The 8,970-nt window shown below is 44.0% G+C and overlaps 1 pseudogene; it reads left to right on the plus strand.

Moving 5' to 3' along the window:
- The first annotated feature begins 8,482 nt into the window (after positions 1-8,482).
- LOC118720275 lies at positions 8,483-8,622 on the plus strand (annotated as a pseudogene).
- The last annotated feature ends 348 nt before the right edge of the window (positions 8,623-8,970 follow it).

The raw sequence follows: 8,970 nt of genomic DNA on the forward strand, positions 1-8,970 counted from the left end.
AAATTAACTCAACCAAGATGGCTGTGGCCCTGGAGAGAGCAGGAGGAAGGCTTGGGTTTCCCAGGAGATGGAGGAAGCTAAGCTTTCCACATACCCTGACCCGCCCAGGCCTCTGATTAAGGCTACAAAGTTTCAATGATAGAAGATACATAAATTCCAACAAAAATGGCTGCCGCCAGGGAGTGAGCAGAGACTTGGCTCCACTCCAGGCTACAAAGTTTCAATTGTATAAGATAAATAAACCCCAGATACCAGGGCCTCCACTTGGGTCACCAGGGGGCGTGGACCGCCTGCAAATCACCACAGGCACCTCTCCCAGGCCACTCCATACCAAAAGGAAACCCCCACCCTGATCTGGGACACCCTTCAGGGCAAACCAGCTGGCCCCCACCCATGCACCAGGCCTCTATCCTATCTAATAAAAGAGTAATATGCAGATTGACCATCACTCCAACAGACAAGATGGGTGCCCCCATGTGGCCAAAGATCCTGGCCCCATGTGGCCACAAGATGGCCACCACAAGATGGCCAGCAGGGAGGGCAGTCTGGATCTCAATAAATATATATTTTAATAAGCTGATTATTTTTTCTATGACATTATTTAAATTGTGGTAAAAAGACACATTATATAAAATTTACCATCTTAATCATTTTAAATGTACAATTCAGTAAAACCTTAACTATATTCTCTTCATTGTATAACAGATATATACAATAGAACTTTTTATCTCACAAAATTGAAACACTATACCTATAGAAGAACAACACCCCATTCCTCCCTCATCCCAAACCCTAGAAACAGTTATACTTCTATTTTCATGATTTTGGCTACTCTAGATATCTTATTTAAGTGGGATCATTCAGTATTTGTCTTTTTGTGACCAGATATTTTCACTTAGCATAACATCCTCAAGGTTCATACATGTTATTTCATGAGGCAAGAATTCCTTCTTTTTAAAGGCTGAATAATATTCTATTTTATGTAAATACCACATTATTTATGCATTCATCTGTTAATGGCCATTTGGGCTTCTTCCACATCTTGAATATTATAAATATAGTAACTAGAGGCCTGGTGCATAAAAATTCATGCACTCGCAGTGGAGGGGGGGGAGGGTGTCCCTCAGCTTGGCCTGCACCATCTCACAGTCGGGACATCTTGGGGGATGTCCACCTGCTGACTTAAGGCCGCTCCCCAGTGGATCAGGCATAATATGGAAGTCAGACATCCCTCTGGAGGCCTGGGATCCCTCAGGGAATGCCCATCTAATGATCAGGTCTAAGACATCAGTCGGACATCCTTAGCACTGCAGAGGAGGCAGGAGAGGCTTCCATCACCACTGCTGTGCTCACAGCCATCAGCCTGGCTTGTGGCTGAGTGGAACTCTCCCTGTGGGAGTGCACTCACCACCAGGTGGCAGCTCGTGCATTGAGCATCTGCCCCCTGATGGTCAGTGCACATCATTGACCAGTCATTCCCAGTCATTCTGCTGTTAGGGTCAATTTGCAAATTATCCTTTTATTATATAGGATGCTACATTGAACTTAAGTATGCAAATATATTTCTGAGATTCTGCAATTATATATATACTACCGTGTTTCCCCGAAAATAAGACATCCTCCGAAAATAAGACCTAGCGCAACTTTGGGAGAAAAAATTAATATAAGACACTGTCTTATTTTCGGGGAAACAGGGTAGTAGTCTGGTGCACAAAAATCATGCACATTAAAAGGGGATTAATTAGAGGAAATAATTTAATATTGCTATAATAGAAGTGTCAGAAATGAAAGAAAATTAGTAAAATGTATATAAAAACCTGCCTCCTGGCAGAGTCTTGGGTGCACCATGGGACCCAGAGTCAAGTACCTGCCCAACCACATGCACCTTAAAATCATGTGAGATCCAGACCTGCTCCCCCCCCCTGCCAATTGGGCTAGATCCAGACCCTGCTAGTCCCACCCTTGTCAAGCCCCACTGGGCAGGGGTCATAGCCTCAGATTCCCTGACCCAGCACCAGGATGGAGCGCATGGCCTGAGGTCTCCCAGCCCAGACCAGGGTGGAGGACGTGCCTTGAGGTTCCCCGTCAAACCCCGCCAGGTGGGAGACATGGCCTGAGATCTCCTGTCAAGCCCCACTGGGTTGGGGGCATGGCCTGAGGTCCTCCACCAAGCCCTGTCAGGCAAGGGGGCACAGTCCCAGATATTCCTGGCCCAGAACCAGCAGGGGGGCACAACCATCAGCAGGGGGCACAGCCTCAGGTCCCCGCTCAAGCTCCGCTGGGTGAGGGTCCACAGCCTGAGTTCCACCGACCCAGCACTGGGGGTGCACCTTGAGGTCTCCTGTCAAGCCCTGCTGGGCGGGGGACGCAGCCTGAGTTACCCCGACCCAGCACTGGGGGTGCACAATGAGGTCCGCTTTCAAGTCCCGCTGGGAGGGATCACTACCTGAGGTTCCCTGACAAGCCCCTCTGGGTGGAGGGCACAGCCTGAGGTCACCTGTTAAGCCCAGCCAGGCAGGGGGACACAGCCTCAGGTCCCCTGGCCCAGTGCTGAGGTCCCCCAGCCCATACCAAGGTGGGGGGAATGACTTGAGGTCCCCTGTCAAGCCCTGCCAGGTGGGGGACATGGCCTGAGATCTCATGTTAAGCCCTGCTGGGTGGGAGGCATGACCTGAGGTCCTCCATCAAGCCCCCCAAGGCGAGGGGATGCAACCTCAGGTCCCCTGTCCCAGCACCAGGAGGGGGAGCAGAGTCAAGTTCCCCATCAAGCCTCACCAGCAGGGGGGTGCAGCCTCACAACCCCTGTCAAGCCCTGCTGGGCAGAGAGCATGGCCTCAGGTGTCCTGGTCTGGCACCAGGCTGGGGGGTATGGCCTGAGGTACCCCAGGCTGACACCAGGGTGGGAGGCATGGCCTGAGGTCCCCTGTCAATCCCCACGGGGGTGGAGGATGGTATAGACTCAGGTCCCTGCTGATTGCTCTTTAAGAGAACTTTCCCTCCTTATGGCAACTTGGCCTCAGCTATGGGTGGGTACAGCTATCTTTGTGACAGAGTGATGATCAATTAGCATATTCTCTATTAGATAGGATATATATATCCAGAAATAGAATTGCCAGATCATATGGTAATTCTAGTTTTAATTATTTGAAGACCCTCCATACTGTTTTCAATAATGGCTGCATCATTTAATATTTGTATCAGCGATGCACAAGGGTTCAGTTCTCCACAACCTCATTAAAACAAATTTTTAAATAATGATCATCCTAATGGGTGTGAGCTTGATTTACATTTCTCCAGTGATTGGTCATTTTGAACTTCTTTTCATATGTTTGTTGGTTAAATGTATACCTTATTGGAATACATGTCTTTTCAGTTCCTTTGCTCATTTTTAATTGAATTATTTGTTTTTTATTTTTGAGTTGTAGATATATATATATATGTGTGTGTGTGTGTGTGTGTATAATTTTTATATTAGCCTCTTATCAGATATCTTCAATTTTTTTTTCACCCATTCCATAGATTGCCTTTTAATTCTGTTGTGGTTTCCTTTGTTATGCAGTTTTTTAAAGTTTCATGTAGTCCTATTTGTCTTTTATTCTACCTTTTCAAATTAAATTTGGGGGGATGACATTGGTTAATAAAATCATATAGCTTTCAAGTGTACATCTATATAGTGCACTTGGGGGTTTACTACCTACCCAAAGTCAAATCTCCTTCCATCACCATATATTTGATTTTTTTTTTTTTTTTTTACAATTTGTAGTATGTGCTTTTGGTGTAATATCCAAGAAGTCATTGCTAAGATCAATGTCCAGAAAAATTTTTCTTGTTTTCCTTTAGAAATTTTATAGTTTTATGTTTTACATATAGTTCTTTAATCTATTTTTAAGTTAATTTTTGTATATGACTTAAGATACAAGTCCAGCTTCAATATTCTGCTTGTGAATATTCAGCTTATCCAACACTATTTATTGGTGAGATTTTACTTTCCCCAGTGTGTGTTCTTGATGCCCTTGTCAAAGGTCAGGTGACCATATAAACAAGGGTTTATTTCTGAGCTCTATTCTTTTTTAAATATATTTTTAATTAATTTCATAGAAAAAGGGAGAGGGAGATAGAAACATCAATGATGAGAGAGTATCATTGATCAGCTGCCTTCTGCATGCCGTCTACTGGGGATCAAGCCCTCAACCCGAGCATGTGCCCTGGACCAGAATTGAACCTGGGACCTTCCAGTCTGCCCAATGTTCTTTTTTTAAAAATATATTTTATTGATTTTTTACAGAGAGGAAGGGAGAGAGATAGAGAGCTAGAAACATCGATGAGAGAGAAAGATCTACCAGCTGCCTCCGGCACACCCCCCACCAGGGATGTGCCCGCAACCAATGTACATGCCCTTGACCAGAATTGAACCTGGGACCTTTCAGTCTGCAGACCGACGCTCTACCACTGAGCCAAACCGGTTTCAGCCAGTCTGCCCAATGTTCTATCCACTAAGCCAAGCTAGTGAAGGCTGTACTCTATTCTTCTCCATCATTCTATGGTTTGCCTTTATGCCAGTACCACAAGATTTTGATTACTGTAAATTTGTAATATATTTTGAAATCAGTAAATGTGAAGCCTCCCAACAATAGTTTTTTTTTTCAAGATTGTTTTACCAATTTGGTTTTCATGAGATTCCAGATGAATTTTAGTATTTTTTCCAATTTCAGAAAGAAAAAAAAAAATGCCGAGGGAGAAAAATGGTAGCATAGGTAAACACCTAAACTGCTGTCTCATACAACAATATCAAAAATACAACTAAAAGACAAAACAGACACCATCCAGAACCACAGGAAAGCTGGCTGAGGGGAAATTCTTCAACTAGAAGAGACGAGGAAAGCACATTGAGACTCAGAGGAACTGCAAAAGGCTGAGGTACGGAGATGCACACACAGAGAGGATGGGCAGCTGTGTGCACAGGCAGCTGAGTGTGCAGCTGGCTTTCTAAAGTGGGAGGGAGACAGAAGCTCCCGATTACACTGAACTCCAGTCCTGGGCAAAATTCTGGGAAACTAGACTCATTCAGGGATAATCTGGACTGTCAGGAAAGGGAAAACTCACTGAGACTCAGGAACTGCAGAAGGCAGAGGTCCAGAGGCGTGTGAGCATGTGTGCAGAGCAGCTGAGTGCGCAGCTGACTTTCTAAAGTGGAAGGGAGACAACAACTCCCAACAGTGCTGAACTCCAGTTCCAGGCATGTTTCTGGGAACCACAACTCATTTGGGGAGAAACAGGACTGTCTGGCAGCAAGTGAAACTCAAGGGCAGCTTTCTCTCAGAGGTGCTTGCAGCAATTACCAAGGGACACTGAGACCCAGGGGTCTCATAGGGCAGGGGTGACAAGAAGCCAAGGTTATCTGATCCACCATGAAACTGCCCCATCCAAGCTGAGCACAGAGACTTTTGCAATTTTTCAAGTCTTGTGTCAAGGGTCTACAACACAGAAGTTTGCCCAACATAGACACAGCTGATCCTCACAGCCAATTGGCATGGAGGTCAATTCCCCCCAGTGATACCAACAACAATCAAGACTTAACTACAACATGGCTGAGCACACAGTACACAAAGGGGTGCACTAAGAGTGTCCACCTCAGGTAACTGGGGAGGCTGAGCCACTGTACCCTACAGAATACCTACCACACAAAGCTACTCTACCAACTCAGGGAAGTAGCGAAAATGTGGAGACAAAGAAACAGATCACAAATGAAAGAAATGGAGGAAAGCAAAAGACTGGATATAGAGTTCAAAACCACAGTTATAAGATTTTTCAAGAATTTCCTAGAAAAGTCCAATAAATTTAGTGAGACCTTTGAGAATATGAAAAAGGACCAACTAGAAATTAAACATAAACTGACTGAAATAAAAAAAAAATTATTCAGAGACCTAACAGCAGACTAGAGGAATGCAAGAATCAAGTCAAAGATTTGAAATACAAAGAAGCAAAAAACACTCAACTAGAACAGCAAAAAGAAAAAAAATAATCCAAAAATATGAAGATAGTGTAAGGAGCCTCTGGGACAACCTCAAGTGTACCAACATCCGAATTATGGGGGTGCCAGAAGAAGAGAGAGAGCAAGATACTGAAAACCTATTTGAATAAATAATGACTGAAAACTTCCCTCACCTGGTGAAAGAAATAGACTTTCAAGTCCAGGAAGTACACAGAACCCCAAACAAAAGGAATCTAAAGAGGACTACACCAAGACACTTCATAATTAAAATGCCAAGAGCAAAAGACAAAGACAAAATATTAAAAGCAGCAAGAGAAAAACAGGTAATTACCTACAAGGGAGCACCCATACAATTGTCAGCTGATTTCTCAACAGAAACTATGCAGGCCAAACAGGAGTGGCAAGAAATATTCAGAGTGATGGATAGCAAGAACCTATAACCTAGATTACTCTACCCAGCAAAGCTATCATTCAGAATTGAAGGTCAGATAAAGAGCTTCACAGATTAAAAAAAAAAAAAAAAAAAAAAAAAAAAAAAAAAAAGCTAAAGGAGTTCATCACCACCAAACCAGTATTATATGAAATGCTGAAAGGTATTCTTTAAGAACAAATACATGTCTATCAAGAAGTGAATCTAAAAATCAAGTGAATAAAAAAATCTGATAAAAAGAATAAACTGGTGAATATTATAGAATGAGGGGCATAGAAAGAAAGTGAACTGACAATTCTCAGGGGGAAAGGGGTGTGGGGGGTGCGGGAAGAGACTGGACAAAAATCTTACACCTATGGATGAGGACAGTGGGAGGGGTGATAAGGCAGAGGGTGGGGTGGGAACCTGGTGGAGGTGAAAAAAACAATTGTAATAATCTGAACAATAAAGATCTATTAAATTTTAAAACCATTGAAGGGGGGAAAAAAAAATGCCTGTGGTATTTTGCTAAAGATTTCATTGAATTTGTGTGTTTTGCTTTGGATAGTATGCACTGGAATATTATTTAAAAACAGATTTCTATAGTACTTAAAAATCCTATCTAATAAATAGGAAATATGCTAATTGACCCTCATGCCATCGAAAAGATGGCAGTACCCACAGTCAATATGTTAATTAACTGTCATGCCCTCAAAGATGGCTGTATCCACAGCCACAAGATGGCAGCACCCAGTTTCCTCAGCTCCACCAGGGCAACAGGTGCTCGGCAAGGCTGGATGCCTGTCTCTTGAGTTCCCAGTCCCCTCAGCCCCCCAGCCACCCAGGGCCAGCCCAAGGCTCTGGTAAACAGCACTGACCGAGGCTCAGGTAACCAGGGTTGGCCAAGGGTTGCGCTATTGGCAATGGCAGCAGCAGAGGTGTGATGGGGCATTGCCTTCCCCTGATCGCTGGGTTTGCCACCTGCCCCTGAGGGCTCCTGGACTGTGAGAGGGGGCAGGCCAGGCTGAGGGACCCCCCGTCCAGTGCATAAATTTTCATGCACCAGACCTCTAGTAGATAAATCCTATCTAATAAAAGAGTAATATGCAAATTGACCATCACTCCAACACACAAGATGCCTGCCCCTATGTGGTCAAAGATGACTGTCCCCATGTAGACACAAAATGGCTGCCCTAAGATGGCCAGCAGGGTAGGGCAGTTGGGAAGGACTGGGGACAGTTGGGGGGACCCAAGCCTGCAGGGGAGGGCAGTTGGAGGCAACCAGGCTGGCAAGGGAGGGCAGTTAAGGGCAAACAGACTGGCAGAGGAGTAGTTAGGCATTGATCAAGCTGGCAGGGCAGTGGTTAGGGGGTGGTCAGGCTGGCAGGCAGGTGAGCGGTTGAGAGCCAGTAGTCCTGGATTGTGATAGGGATGTCCCAGACTGGAGAGGGTGTAGGCTGGACTGAGGGACACCTCCCTTCCCCCACCCCTCGTGCACTGAGCCTCTAGTAATGTACATAGTTGGTAAGAGGATGTACTATTATACATATTATTAGCCACATTTTGCACATGCAAAATGTGAAAGGTAAGAGGTGGTATTGAATACATATTTAGCAGTGAAAAATAATTCTGCATTCCATTTCTTCAGAGATCCAAACAACACTACCCCAATGGTCTCTCCAGTTCTTAATCAATACTAAATTATTAATTTTTCTTCCTGTACCTTCATAAAGACTATAAGGAGGACCTGTACATGAATTTGAGTCAAGAGATTGATCCCACAGATATGCTACCTCTCAACCTGTTTGTGCAAACTATGATGAACTCCCTTTTATATACTAATCACCAGCTGCTTCAATTGTATAATCTCAGGGAACTATTGGATTAGTTGCAAGTGACCATTTTGTGGATTTGATGCTTGAACTGATATGGATACGTAGCAGATATTGAAAAATACAACTATAAAATATCATATTAAGATGCTGATATGATTTCATATTTTGTAAATGAAGAATATTAAAGCTTATCAGAGTTTATTTGGCTGGCTTACTCAAGGTTATGTTAAAAATTGAAAGCTGGCTTTCGCTGGTGTTTCACAGTGGTTAGATTGTCCAGTCACGCACCAAAGAGTCACAGGTTCCATACAAGTGCTAAAAATAAAGCCTCTTTTGCAACCCAGAACTCATTGCTCTGGGTTTTGATACATATAAGAAGGAACATAATAAAATTTAAAAAATTTAAAAAAAGAGTCACAGGTTCAATTCCTAGTTAAGGGCATGTACCTGGGTTGCAGGTTTAAACCCCAACCCCAATTCAATGTGTCTCTCTCACATCAGTGTGTCTCTCTCATCTCTCTCCCTCTCTCTCTCTCTCTCTCTCTCTCTCTCTCTCTCTCTCTCTCTCTCCCTCTTTCCCTCTCTCTCTCTCTCTCTCTCTCTCTCTCTCTCCCCTCCTTCCACTCTCTCTAAAAATATCCTCTAGTATGGAAGGGGAGTGGACTGATGATTCTTGGGGAAAAGGGGAGGGGGGTGCAGGAAGAGACTGAACATAAACTGTGCACCTATGGATG

This window comes from Pipistrellus kuhlii, unplaced genomic scaffold, assembly GCF_014108245.1.
Source record: "Pipistrellus kuhlii isolate mPipKuh1 unplaced genomic scaffold, mPipKuh1.p scaffold_m20_p_16, whole genome shotgun sequence".
NCBI classification, from domain to species: Eukaryota; Metazoa; Chordata; class Mammalia; order Chiroptera; family Vespertilionidae; genus Pipistrellus; species Pipistrellus kuhlii.